Here is a 14,737-nt window from a genome sequence, read left to right as displayed (position 1 = left end):
TATGAACCCTTCCCTGTAAGTTAATTTCAGTGCAGCACAGTAGTCTGGAACAGCTATGTTTCCTTTGTCTTGAGCATCAAGGATATCAGACAGTAAGAAATGAGAGTCCAGTGATTGGGCCAACAGCTCCAAATTTAGAAGAATCTGCCTCCATTCCCTAAACTTCTACAGGACCTTAGGGGACCCAGTCAGTCTCATACAGAAACCACATCCATAAAACTGGAAGGCACAGAAAGACAAGTAATCACCCTACAGTATAAGGTAAAAATTTTAAACACTCAAATATGATGTTAACAAAGGTGGATCATGTACCTACCATCAATGCATAATCTTCCAATTGTGTTATGATACAAATGTGATGCACTGTAAATTTATTGAAAAAGGAAAAGAAAATCAAACTCATTTATAGGGGGAAATTAAGTCTGCTACAAAGTAGATTTCCATGCCATAAAAATGGTGTATGTGCTTGTATTTAACAATAGAAATATCAGAAGCTGGGTTCCTTGCAGTTCTTGTGTTTATTCTGAGGTGTTTGCTGAAGGGCCAGTGTTGTCTAAAGAACTCAAGCAAACAAGGACAGCATACCAGGCAGCACCTTGCTTAGAGCTTGTCTATGCTTGACACTGTACAAAAATTTCTCACCATTTTCATGAGCCATATCCTAGAGTTATATTTAAGTTATATTTAGGGGCAAAAACCAAGTAGATGCCAACAAAATAATAATTATGGAAAGCCATCTTAGAGATTTTAAGTGACCAAGTTCTTCTACTATTTAAAAGAGACTAACACTTAAATATCCCACTTATGCTTGTAGTACCATTCTTACATACTCCTGGTGGGTACCTACCTGTAAGCAAAATGAAACCTGTGCTATTTTCCCAAGAGCACTTTCTTAACACTCGTGATTGTTTCTCAGGCAGTTATTTCTTGTTTGGAATTGGAAGTTGTGGGACATGATTTCATTGGCTGCTATACTGTGAAGTCTTGTGTGTGACCATATTTCAAGAAGGCTTCTCACAAGTTCCATACATAATATCAGATACTTTACATAGATCTGTCCCACTCCCACATCTTACTTTTGAAAATTTCTACAGAGGTGTTCCCAGACTATTAGAAAGTCATTCAACATCGTTCTTCATTTACAGAGTAAATATAAATATAATTTCAAGTCAAAGACTGCAATCATCTCCCAGCTATTTTAACAACAAGTATTTCTTTTTCATAAAAGAACTTTCAAGTATCTGGCCTATTTATCTTAGTAAAGAAGAGCTCATTATTTGAGCACTCCACTGCCTGTGAAAGGAAGCACAAATGTCCATCAACTCTTAAGTGCCAGAAACAATCTGATTGGGATGGGGATTGTTAAGTGCCAGAAACAATTTGATTGGGATGAGGATTTACTTGATTCCCTCTTTACCATGACCCCCAGCCAAATGACGAGAGGATTTTTAAGATTATTTACAGAAAACAGTTGCTCATCATGATAAAGCATGTCTTGTCATCATGAGTATCTGGGAAGAGAGGAAGCCTGCTAGGAGGGTTCTGCACAGGCCATGATCTCCACAGGGAGCAAGACCTTATCCAGGACCTCAGTGAGCAGCAGGCAGATTTCAGTGCCTCTGTTCCTCTCTCATCAATTGCAGAATACTTTGCCTCAACTTTTTCAAGGCAGAGTGTTTTCTCGTGTTTTCAGCACACAGAACAATTGAACCTGAGCAGAACTGTGTCTGTAAGATGGAATCAAACTGAGCACTTTCATTCCTTCTTTGTGCCTCAGGTGTGTGTAACAAATAGGAAGTCCATTGCTTGCACTATACAGATAACCATTCTTTAGTGGGGCATGGAAAAAGGTTGTAATACTCTTTTCTTCTTTCACAAATATCACACAACGTCATGTAAATAACAATTTTGACAGTTCTGTTTCCTGAATTCTACGCCCTTCTAAAAAAACCCCCTTTCATTAATCTACTTTAATTTCCTACAAAGAGTGAATAAATGAACAGAAAAACACAGTACTGATTACCAGCATCAAGATAGCCTCTGCTACAGTCCTTTGCACTACAAGATGTTCTTTAAAAATCATCAGTCATTCTTTCAGCTGAGGAGCAATGCTAAAACCAAAAGGACTGTCTTATTTTCTCGTGAGGGCTTATAACTGGAGTTTCTAACAACCGTCTTTGCAGCCCCAAAAAGTCATTTTATTTTGTAAAGGAATCCACATCAAAGATTTCATGCACTGTCAACACATTTTCATCATTGTTTGCCTACACTCTTTGAACTATCTCCTTTCAGCTACTGAAATATTAAAATTGTGTTTTCCTCTGTTCTGTCTAAAAGTTGTGCAGCTTAACAGGACAGTATTCTATAGCTCCTGAACATTTTGTTCTCTCCACAGAAATGGAAAGTGGGAACTAAATTCATTATTTTATGAAAAATAACCATCAGAATATATTTCCATGCAGAAGCATGGAAAAGTGAAGAGGAAATTATTTTCCGTTGGTTTTTCAAAATTAATAATGAATGCTAATTAATAAGTATAAGGTTAAATCCGACAAAGTTAAAAACTAATAGAAATGTTTGGACAGATAACATAGCAATCACTGTCACAGGATACATTGGTATCTAAAGTTTATATGGGTTCAGTTAGAAGAGCTCATGCAAGAAAACCATCACTGTCTATCCTACAGAAAGATGCAACCTCTGATTCTAAAGGTTCCCAGATGCAGAGAGCTGAAGGGATGTAACCAAGCAGGCAGGAGCTCTGAAAATCTGTCCTGTTTTCTGCAGTTCCACAAGTTTCCATTCACCAAGGAAGCCCAGGCTGAACTGACCAGTGCAGCTGATCTCACATAAAGCAGTACCCATGGATGAATTTTAAATGACCACCCAAATCCAGTAGCTCAGTACAAAGCACAGAGAGTAGAGCTCTGACAGTCACACATAGGATTATGTGTTTGAAATGTTTGAACTTAGCTTTAATGAACAGGTCTTACTAATTTGCTGATTAATCTGATTTCATCACTTTTTTGTTAAGCATTATGTTGTAATTAATAATGGTGTGCTCTCTCATCCTTTCTTGTGGTAAGGAAGGAAAATGTTCCTGTTTTACAGCTGACTAGTCAAAGAGAAGGAAAATCAGGCATTCTCCTTAAAATGACCCAATTTCAAAGATATATTTGGCCAAAGATTTAAGTGTGCCAAGACAAGTGCTAAGAGCTCTAAATTACTAAAGGTCAGTCAGAACTGTATTTGGAACACAATTATTCTTCTATACAAGAAGGCTAAATATAAGCTAACCACCTAGTGAATACCACCAGTGCACTGTGACCACTCCTATACCCTCTGCTCAGATGACAACTTTGCTAATAAATTAGAAATTCTTCCTCTTGAGCCTCACACTCGCACAGAAAGATAAGGGAAATTAAGGATTTCAGAGGTTACAAAGATATGACTCCAGACATAGGATTCAGATTTCCCAATGAGTAGTATGAGTTCCTTAATAATAAAATCACAAACAAATAATGCAATCCTGAAATTTTCTCATACTGTGCATATTCCATGCATATTTTAGTATATGCTAGAAAAATTTATCTGTTTGATTACAATTATTTGCTTTACAGAGTCAAAGTGCAGTAAGTACTTAGAAGATAATTTTCATGGACCCTTCCCAACACATATTTTGGACAAGTTTTTTTTTAATAGCAGAACTTTTCTAATCATTAGATCTCTAGGCTTCTATGGGGCATCTTCTATTTAATGACATAAGATTTAAGAATTATACACAAGTTATAGCTGCAATCCCAAAAATATTTCAAACAAAATAAAGTCCCTGGATGCTGCCAGTCCCAGGAGAGTCAATGAAAAGTTGGGAGTGATTTCACATTCACAATACGATTTAGTGTGATTTCTACAGAAAGAACTTCAGAACTTTCATTGAATTTGATTCAAAGTCTTGTTAAGTTAGTGATAAAGGCTTATCTGTCTTCTTGTCTTGGATTTTTCCCTCTGTTCAAGCAGCAGTATGCTATATTGCTCTGTTTAAAATCTGTTTCTTTTGATTCCCTACATTAACTTTTAAGGTATTTATACAAACATCATCATGACTGTACAACTAGTACAACTGCTAATAAAGGACAAAACTCAGAAACTCTTTGACCTCCCAATGTTTTCCACACTGCAGCTTTGACAGCTGTCATATGACTGATCAATGAATTACTGAACAAGTCACTTTTTATAAGTGCTTATTTTAAAAAAACAGAGTACTAGTGAATCCAAGAAAATCGATAGAATTAACCCTCCTGTGTTCCAAAATGCTTTCTTGTGGATAAACAAACTGAGACACAAGTATCCATCAAAGTCTTTTCTAGAAAGAAAACTTAACAGGAGATTCTGACATAATTTCTGATCTACACCCCAAAATATTAGCTTATAATTATTTCTTATAACTAGATTATCATCTTATAATTTTCTCCAAGAACACTCCCTGAGATACTCCTGTCTACATCTTCTAAAATAAACTTTTAAAATAGATAAAGACAGATCTGATAGTACTAGGATCATCTTATAAAAGGCATGTGAGAAATTTCTGAAGCTCTAGTCCTAGACAAAAGAGCCATGATACAGCCATGTCCCTGCTGCACTGGAACTTTAGCAGTAGGAATATTTTATGTTAATTTTCATTATAAGATCTTCATCACAATCCTATTCTTACATGTCAATGGGGGATATTTTGTACTGCAAAAAAAAATTAAGTTCCAGGCTGCCTACCCCCATTGCCTCATGTATAGTGCCCAACAACACTCACAGCCCTCAGGCTGCCATGGTTCAACTGCAGATCCTAGTTTATAACAAATGGATGTAGAAATGCATTGCTTCAAGGACGCTGATGTAAAAATGATAGTTTGGTGTATTAGAAAACACTACAAAGTTTTTAAACACTTTGGTGGCTTTTATTTCATACTTCAATAGCAATGAAATGTTATGTTTAAATTTGAAGATATTACAAAGGTGTATAGGCTTGATACAACAAAATTTGGAGAGCATTAGAGAAACCATAACTTTATTTACTAAAAAAGGTGCTTTATATCAATTAAAACATAATATTGCAATAAACAGAATAGAATAGTGCTATTAGCCCAAATCAAACCAAAATAAATAAAATAAACCATTCTGTCACAGAAACATGGGCTGCTCCTGACATGTTATAATATACCTGCAAAAGCAGTTATACTACCCTGCATACCCCAAAACTCAGCAGCTTCAAATAAAAGATGTCACACCCTTCCTTGAAGAATGATTCCAACACTGGAATGAGGACAGATCCAGCTTGTCTGCTGTTGCCAGCCCGTAAGAGGTGACCTACTTTTTCACAAGGATTAAAAAACAATTATTTCAGAACAAAATGCTGTCTCACACAGAGAACTAACAGTTGAATATCATCAAGCAGTCTCATATAACATATGCTGGAAATGCCTCTGTTTAAGAAGCTGCATGCTACATCTTTCTAGATGCCTGAATATGTTCTAAATTAATCTCAACATTGAGTGAAACACAACAGACTCCTATCAGATCTATAAAGGTACCAATGAGTACACAAAAATTATTCTGCATCAAGGGGATAGAAGAATAATTTCTTAGTGAGACAGAGGACTGTGGAAAAGAAAACAGGCTACATTTGCTCCCTCAGCTTAGAGAACCAGCCCTCATCAACGGGGATCTCCTAACAGTTGCACTTTATCTACCACACTAACCCTTTTCCTCACTTGGAAACATCATCTTTATCAGTACAAAACTGATTTGTCCTGATTTTCATACAGCACCACTGATGCTGTATAAACTGAAGAGGAATTTTACTGAAGTTACGCGGCTGCAAGCGCACATCTTTTGTCACTGTAATTCCCAACATATTTTTCCAATATTGAGAGCAGTGAGATTCAGGCACATCAAAGCAAAGTCTCACCTCCAGGACTAAAGAGTATGAAGGTAGATCTGCTAAGGAATGGGTAATGGCCACAGCCCTCTGTGGCTGCCTCGCCTGCACAAGCAGCGACAAAGGCACGTCCTGGCACCGCCACCACCAGCAGGAGCCAAGCCAGCTTTGGGCACTGCACACACTTTGCTGCCTAGTGAACTGCAGCACAGCTTGAGGAGCTTAGCAAGTCAGCCAGCAGAGCAAAGTATGACTTAAAGAAGAGTTTTAAACAGACCTTCAAATCGTCTGTTTAAGGAGAAAAGTTTCAACAAGTTCTACGATTTTTGTCTTGTAGATATCCATAGTCATTCATTACTCTAAAGTGTCCAAACTTTTCATGTGAGGAAAATTCCCCAGACCTTCTCAAAAAATTACCACAGTACTTCAGCTAAAAATTTACCTTTCTTACATTTATAGAATAAAGGAAGAAAATTAAGAAATATTTAGTAATAAATAAAAGCTATGTCAGATATTTAGAATAATATCAATTTTTCCAAAATTTTCCTAAAGCATTAATCAATTTCAGCAACATAAATGCCTTAAAATCTGACAGGTTTACTGAGGACTTGAGGCTGTTGTTTCCCAAGCCTATAATGTAAAGCAACAAAATCTTATAGTGCAGAAACTCTTTTCATTTCAGATCTGCCCTTTTTAACAGTTGTTTAAATGGAAAAAAAAGGGGGTGGGGTTTCCAAGATATTGGCATGTAGGAACTTGTTTATTTCAACTCTCATGAATTCTAATGCTATTAAATTAGAAAATATAAACCAGGCACATTAAAAGGCACTAACTGCCCAAAAGAGGTAATGATAAAGGTGGATCTGAAATAAATAATGCATATTATAAATCCATTATAATAAATCTTGACATTCACCAATATATGACATCCTCAGCTCAAATCCCACCACTCTTATATAGGCCAAACTCCACATTAAGTTGGCTGAAAAATAGATTGTTTCCCTAGTGAAGAGATAATTTCTTGCAAATATGATTGAACTCCAGGAAAAGCACACAGCACTCAACTAAATGTAAGTCATATGATCTCCAGCCTAAAGAATTTACAGCCCAAAAACATAAATGCAGGCTGAGCACCAACCACCCAGCCAAAGGGCCCCCCCCAAAGAGCCTCTTCGCTTTCTGCAGTAAGTTTTAAATAAATCTTACAGAAAAAGAAGAAAATCCTTCTATTGTGTTGGGAGGATTATCTGGTTTGAAGTAAGTTATTTTGACTTTCTCACTGTGCTGTTTCAGGGCTTGTCTCTGCTGCCAGCTTCTCACAGGACAAACAGCAACAGTCCTGGCTCTGCCCTGCAGCCAGGCTCAGCTACCCCAGCCTCACAGCCCCGTGGTGCTCAGCAAGGGGATGCTTCCTGGCTCCAAAATCCCTGCAGCATATATCCAGATGAAATAGCCTACATATTTTGCTTACCTATAATAATTACTCCTGGAGAGAGAATATATCCCATCTCACCAGACTAACAAAGACTCTTACAGTGCTTTGCAAAATAGAACATGGTTATTTTAGCAAGGCAATTCATTACAAGGCTAGAAATCAGACTGCTAAAAGGAAATATTCTAGAGTCCTTCTTGGCTACTTTGGCATCTCATGTAGAAAATCCTTTAGCTTGTCTCAGAGCTTTAACTCAGAGAGAAAGCTGCACAGCACACTGACCTGACATGCTCCTACATTATTCCTTCTCTCCTCAGCAGACAACAGACTTGATAAACAGCTAACATTTTCTGCTGGTTCCTCATTTTATGCAGTCTGGGGCTGGTGAATAAAAGGCTAGATAATAGTTATTCAACACAAACCAAGTCTCAGCTCCCATGTTCTGGAGACCATCTGCCTGTGCATTCTTCTCTTTGTTCAAGAATATCACACGTTTTGAATAGCAGAAGAATGCATTGGAAAGATGCTTTCTGTAGGCATAGTCGACTGAAATGAAATACTATATCCCAGGCTAAAATCTGAGCTCTCAGAAATAGGTTTGATGCCATAGATTCACTGGTGTGAATTTTTTTTAGCCTTACCAAAGTCTGTGTGTTGCTATAGACTGAAAAATAGGTACCCAAGAGTCTATTAGAATGGAAAGCTTTCATTTAGGCTTTGTAATATAAAGTATAAGCTGCTTTTCTTTTGAAACCAACCTTCCAAAATTACTTTTTGGAGGTTCAGGCTTCCTCTTAGAAGGAAAAGGACTTTACTAACATAAGGTTGCTAATGAGACAGTACTGACTGGCATCCATAAACAGATTAGCACTATTACCCATATTGGTAAAATCATTCTGACTATGTTGCTTAGGAAAGTTAAAAAACATTGTTTTTCTCACCTATATAATACTGAAAAAGAGATCTGTTTAATAGAAAGAAAATTATTTCTCTTTTTTCTGTCAAATTTTAAAATAGCTGAACTTTTTACATCTTCTATGTGCTAATATTCAAAACTAACATGAAATCTGGACTGTCATTTGGTCAATTTCAATATCTGTGATTAATTAGCTTTCAAGAAGACTCATCCAAGCCCATGTTATACACTTGCCAATTAAAAACAGAAGTAGAAAAACCTGCAATTCAGATATTCAAGTAAATACAAATCATTTCCATGTTGATTGAAAAACAACACTAATTCAGCTTGGAGAATGTCCACGGATAATTTACTGTCTTGATGATGTACAAATCTTAATAGACTTCCTCAAGACAGCTGAGTAAATTGGATGATATAGAGAAACTATAAAATGATTCCTCACATGACAGGCTTATAATAGTAATGGTCTAAGATCCCCAAATACATAGAATCATAGACTCATTTATATTGGAAAAGACCTTTAAGATCATTATGTCCAGCCATTAACCCAATATTGCCAACTCCACCACTAAACTACATCTCTAAGTGCCACATCTACATCTTTTAAATGCCTCCAGGAAAGGTGACTCACACACTTCCCTGGGCAGCCTGTTCTAATGTAATATAATAATTAGTATGATTTTTTTCTACAAACAGTATTTTTATAATTTAATAATACATTTATATAATCTCATTTTGAAGAGAATCCTCATGGTAGCATAATGAGTCAGTTGCAATTTCCTATCAGTATGGGCTGAAAGTCCCTAAAAGAGTGAATTAGAGTAATCAGCCCTTGAGATGACAAAAGCATTAATTGGCATTTCTGTAGCTTTATGCTGATCAAGGTCTCAGCTTGGCAATGATATAGAGACTGTAAAAAAGAGCCTTTGTAACAGATGCAAATACTTATAAATGGTAAAACTAAGAGCAATGTGACACTTTATGACCAGATGTATCCAATGATGCTAAAAGCATTACAGAATGTAATAGCAAAAGGGAAAAATTAGGGGAAAAGAAATTATTTTTTAATATTCTTCACTATAATTTGTGCTCTGTGTAACATTAGCACTGGTATTTTTCCAAATAGAGTATGCTTCTATAAATGAAAACATAATTAAGAATAAATGGAATAACTTCTAAATGACTTCAACACTTGGTCACCAAAAATGGATTATTGTTGGCAGACTTCTCCATTCTTCTAATTAAAGTCAACCATTTAAAACACTTTCTTCCTATTAATCTGACACATGTGATGAGGGAAGCATAAAACTTAACACCCTTTAATGAAACCATTTCTACCTTACACTTCTCTTTAAATGGTGACATTCTGTTCCCCAAGCAAAAGAAACAGCCCTACAGATTTCTCAGGGAGTGAAGCCACAGGCAGTGTTTAACAGGTGAAAAAACAAACCACAGACTGCCTTTCAGTGACTTCACAGAGAGTAAAGAAAGAAGGAGACTGCACAGCCTGTCCAGGCAACCTGCTTCACCACCTGATGGTTCTCACAGGAACAGCCTTTCCTTAAATCCAGTTTCAACACTTAATGTTACAACTTATGCCAAGTATTTCTTTTTCCTCCCACCACGCACCATTTTAAAATGCCTGTGTCCAGTTGTCATGGTCCTAGAGGTGTGGTGGGGAGGATTTCTATGAAGTCCCCTTGAAGTCCCCTTTTTTCCAGGCTGAACATCCCCAGCTGCCCCATCTTCTCACAGGACAAATGCCCCAGGCTCTGGTTACCTTCCTGCAGCTCCACTGAACTCACTGCAGTTCATCAGTATCTTCTCCTGCTGGATGGCCCAAAACTGTGTGCAGGATCGAGATGCAGAGCTGCAAAGAGGCAGATAACCCCTTCCCTTAATCTGCTGCCCTGCTTCCACAGTCCAGGAGGCTCCTGGCTGTCCCTGCTGCCAGGACACATGGCTGCTCCATGCCTGCCTGCCCACCAGAGCCACAGGTTGTACCAGTCTGGGTGACTCAGCACACAAACAGGAACCAGGAGCACTTCTCTCTCATGTTGACAGATGAAACAGTAGAACCTGGGGCCATCTTTCCTGCAACAGCTTTGTCACCATGACTCATGGGTTAGCTGCAGAATCATGCTTTAAGAGGAAAAGACAAAGAAAATCCCAGGTTCTTCTGAAAAATCTGGAACAAAACATTTTCCTAAGTAATTTTTTAGCATGCTAGGCAACACCATTTCTTTGAGGAACATAAAATCACTGAGTTCTATGACTTATTCACCTGGAGCTGGACAACAGTAAGACATCTGTAAATTTGGAATTAACTGTCCTTAAAGCTTCTGTGCACTCCCATGCACCTTAGGTCAGGCTTCTAAATGCATCAGAATAATTCTTCATGGACACTTTTAATATAGCATCAGCTGAGATGAGAGTAAACAAAGATTCACTACTGGGAAATCCCACAAACAGCTCTAGATAAAATCCTCTGCTAAAATTGATTAACCACCCAAGCCTCTGCTTCTCCTACTGTAAATTATGCACTAATTAATGTTTGCTTCCTACTACAGAGTGGCATTAATATGACAAGAAACAAGATCACAAACACTAAAAAACACACACAAAACACCTGATTAGCTCCCATTACTGAAAAAGGAACCGAAGAGATAATTAATTAGTCTTACTAATTATAGCTATTCCTAGATTTTATGAGAGCCCTTACTTCAGTGTAACTCCTATTCCTATACCAGAATATCATCTGAGGACCTGAACAAACACTTGCCTTTAATTTTTAATCATCCCAGCTGTCATTTCTAAGTGCAGCACAGGAAGAAGTTGCCACCTCATTGGCACAGGTGAGGCCACACCTCAATTGCTGCATCCAGTTCTGCACTCCTCACTTCAAGAAAGACATTGGGGTGCTAGAGCATGTTCAAAGGGCACCAAGGCTTGTGAAGGGTCTAGAGAGGGAGTCCTATAAAGAACCTATAAAGGGAGGTTCAGGAGAGACCTTATTGCTCTTGAGAGCTACCTGAAAGGAGGCTGTAGTGAGGTGGGGCTTGGCCTCCTCTCCCAGGCAACTAGCAATGGGACAGGAGGAAATGGCCTTAGGGGAGGTTCAGATTGGGCATCAGGAAAGGGCTGGAATGGACCAGGAGATGCTGGACTCCCCATCCCTGCTAGTGCCTGAGACATGAATGGACGTGGCACTTAGTGCTATGATCTATTTGACAAGGTGCTGATTGCTCAAAAGCTGCTCAAATCCTAGGAGTTTTTTCCAACCTGTTCTATGGTCCTATGATTTGCTGTCAACATGGAAACTTTCTTTTGCTAACTTGACAAACAGAAATAAATCCTAGGTTCTGAATACTATTCGAATTTATTCATTTTTATTAAGAAAACAGAATTGTACAGAGGCCTGCACCTGGCCATAGAACTGCCTATTTTAATTTTAAATATGCACCCCAGTACATGTTTTACAAGAAATCATTCTCAATGTATTTAATTTTTCAAGATGTTAATGGATAAAATAGGACCAATGTCTTTTAATATATTATTTTGTCTCCAGGTATCCTGGTTCTGGCCAGGAATAAGTTAATTTTAGCAGTAGCCAGGAGGGGGTATGGCTAGGACCCAGAGGTTACTCTAGACCACTTTGCCATTGCCAGTGGTAGGGGGAAGGGAGCCTCTTCCATGGGAAGGGCTCTTACAGGTCCACATGACTATGGCAGAAGGCACAGCCAGGGATTGTCTGTTCCTGTGGGGATTTCTGTGTGAATTGTTCAGCTTTCTTGCACCCTTTGCCATTAATATTGCTGCCATTGCTGTTTGGTTTTTTACATCATTGCTGTTTCCAGTAAATTGTTCTTACCCCAACACTAGATCCTAACCTTTGATGCCTCCAACTCTCCTCTCCAGCCCAACAGAAGGGAAGTAAGCAGGAGGCACATGTTTTGGAGAAACTCAGTGGTAACACCAAACTGGAGAATACCACTGCTAAACTATGATACCATGCAAAAGAAAAACTGGATACTGAACCAAGAATTGTGTTAAATGGCATGCAATGCATGGAATTATATGTAGGCAGTAGTGTCCCATCTCATCAGGCCAAGAAATGAGGGTAGATGGGACTCTTTCCTTCAAAATATTCTTCCAGGTCTATTTTTGAAAATACATTTCTACAAGCAGAATTTAGTACATATAGCTTCACAAACTTCAGGAAAATATGCAAATAAGTTATAAGCAAACTGAAGTGCTGACCTTACCAACAAGTTTTCTCCTTTCATTAACAAAAACATAGACTTGGAACAACTGTACGAAGAGTTGATACTAGTAATTTCAGCAGAGCTCTCATTAGGGGTAGAAATGAGCTGAGACACAAACTCTCATTCAACACCATGAAAAGAGTATCAGTTTATTCTTCTTTACAGCTCAGCCACCCTGACTGTGCTACAGCTCCAGTGCAGGTCCAGCTGCAGACTGACTGTGGCTGTTTCCTGCTGGGCTGTGGCTGCAGTGTTGGTTTGCAGACCCTGAGCACAGCTTGCACCCAGCTCAGCTGTGACTCCATCACACCCAGACTGACCTCACAGCAGATATTTTACTGCAGCAGCTCTCTTCTTTGTTTCATTCTTCTTTGTGCCTCTCTGGATCATTCCTTCTTCCTCAGGGCTCCTCTACCTCCCCCAGGTTCTCTTCCCCCAAGATCCCCTGACCAGCCAACCCACCCCTTTTATCACACTTATTTTTGTTAGTCACATTAGACCCATTAAGGGCAAGGCAATTCCTCTTCTTTGGTAATTTGTACAACTGTGACTTATAAGGGGCAAGGTCGCCTGTAATGTCTTCTTCTACACCTACAATTTCTCAAATGAAATTGTGCTGCCAGGTAATTCTGACAGCTTTCAAACACAGATAGCTCACACTAATGAAGATGGATGCTATATCAGCAGAGAGATGTGGTAAGTTAAAACCCTGCACATGAGGGAAGCTGGGTACTTCTCTTGTGTGACTAAGGTTTCATTTTAACAGACAGCTTAATCCATGTTGTTGTTTTTTTTCTCTGAAGCATGGGAATTTACCCCCACTGGTAAAGCAAGAAAGAGAGGATCCAGTACCATGGATGCTACTGTCGCACTGGAACTTCAAATTACTCTCCAGTTTCACATCAGAATGCATTTCAACTTTTCCTTCAGAAGACTCAATGGAGATCAGTGGACTTTGATTGCCTCATGAGATTACTCAGGAACTGTAGCTGGATAAATCCTTGAACATCTCAGAGATATAGGACATGCACTTGTCTCTCAATCTCTCTTATTTGCTTTACTGTGACATTGTAGTCTCTTTTTGGCCTTTCACTACTTTTGTCTTGTCTTAGCATTTGTCACAGAGAAGTAGGAATCACTTTGTAATGGATGATATGTGACTATCTGTGCAGCAGATGTTCTCTAAACACCAGATTCTATGAGACAGCTCATGTGTGAACCCCTGAACATGACATCTGTTGTAGTAATTGTAATAATTCAGTGATTACAGGGGTTTAGACTTAATGACAGAGTTAGTTTATACCTGCCCTATCTCACGCCTGTGCACAAAATTACATCTTTGCAACTGATAAATATTTTTTCCCCACTCTTAAAAACTATTTCTAGCCAATTCATAATTAGAAAGCATTCTGAAATTCTCAGGTCTGAGAAGGAAACAAAGAAGTCAGTTGGCCTAAACTCTAGAAAGTGCACACAAAAACTGTGAATAACAAGTTACCACTCTAGAATCTCCCCCTTGCTACCCCTATGCCAAACACAGCCCCCAGCACCTGGTGATGGAGGACCAGATGACCTCTTTAAAGCAAAGAACAACATCCAGAGGCTCTAAGTTTTCTCCTATTTCTCCCAAGCCCTGACACATCTTTTCAGGACAGGGGATTTGCAGCTTACCTTACTACACACAGCTACTGCAGATATCTGAAAGATCACAGAAGCAAACACAGGCATTTCAAAGCCTCAGAATTGTTTTCCCAAAGTAGTCAGCACTAGCTATAGCTAAGTACATAGGAAGTACAATACTATTTTCTACCAGGATGGAGGTTTGCTGAGTTAGTGTCTTTTTTGGGGGGGATGTTCTTTTCTTTACAAGATATTTTTGGCTGTTAAAGAGAAGCTACATGAGAAACACTTCAGAAAAAAACATTACATTCAAAGCAAACAAAACTTTTTGGGGTTTGGTCCCATTCTCTGTACTGGCACCATGATAGAAAAGAGCATCCTTTCCACAAATGAACACACAGCAGCAAGTTCTGGTCACAACAGCACAGTCCAGGCTTCTCTTGACTACTCTTCTGGTGCAGGTGGCAAAAAATCCAGACAGAATGTAAGAGGAAGGGATAAGGCAACTGCTCAATGAAATGCTCTTACCATTACCAAAAGAAGTATTTACTCTGAAGAAGTTTGTCCACCTCCAG

At 38.6% G+C, this 14,737-nt stretch overlaps 1 protein-coding gene across 1 annotated transcript in view; it reads right to left on the bottom strand.

Moving 5' to 3' along the window:
• The window catches only part of TAFA2 (TAFA chemokine like family member 2), a 175,257-nt gene that overhangs the window by 106,128 nt on the left and 54,392 nt on the right, over positions 1-14,737 (bottom strand). The window lies entirely within an intron of this gene.

The sequence above is a fragment of the Oenanthe melanoleuca genome, chromosome 1A (assembly GCF_029582105.1).
Source record: "Oenanthe melanoleuca isolate GR-GAL-2019-014 chromosome 1A, OMel1.0, whole genome shotgun sequence".
Taxonomy (NCBI): Eukaryota; Metazoa; Chordata; class Aves; order Passeriformes; family Muscicapidae; genus Oenanthe; species Oenanthe melanoleuca.
The sequence above is the reverse complement of the archived record's forward strand: the minus strand, read 5'-3'. Positions and strand labels throughout refer to the sequence as shown.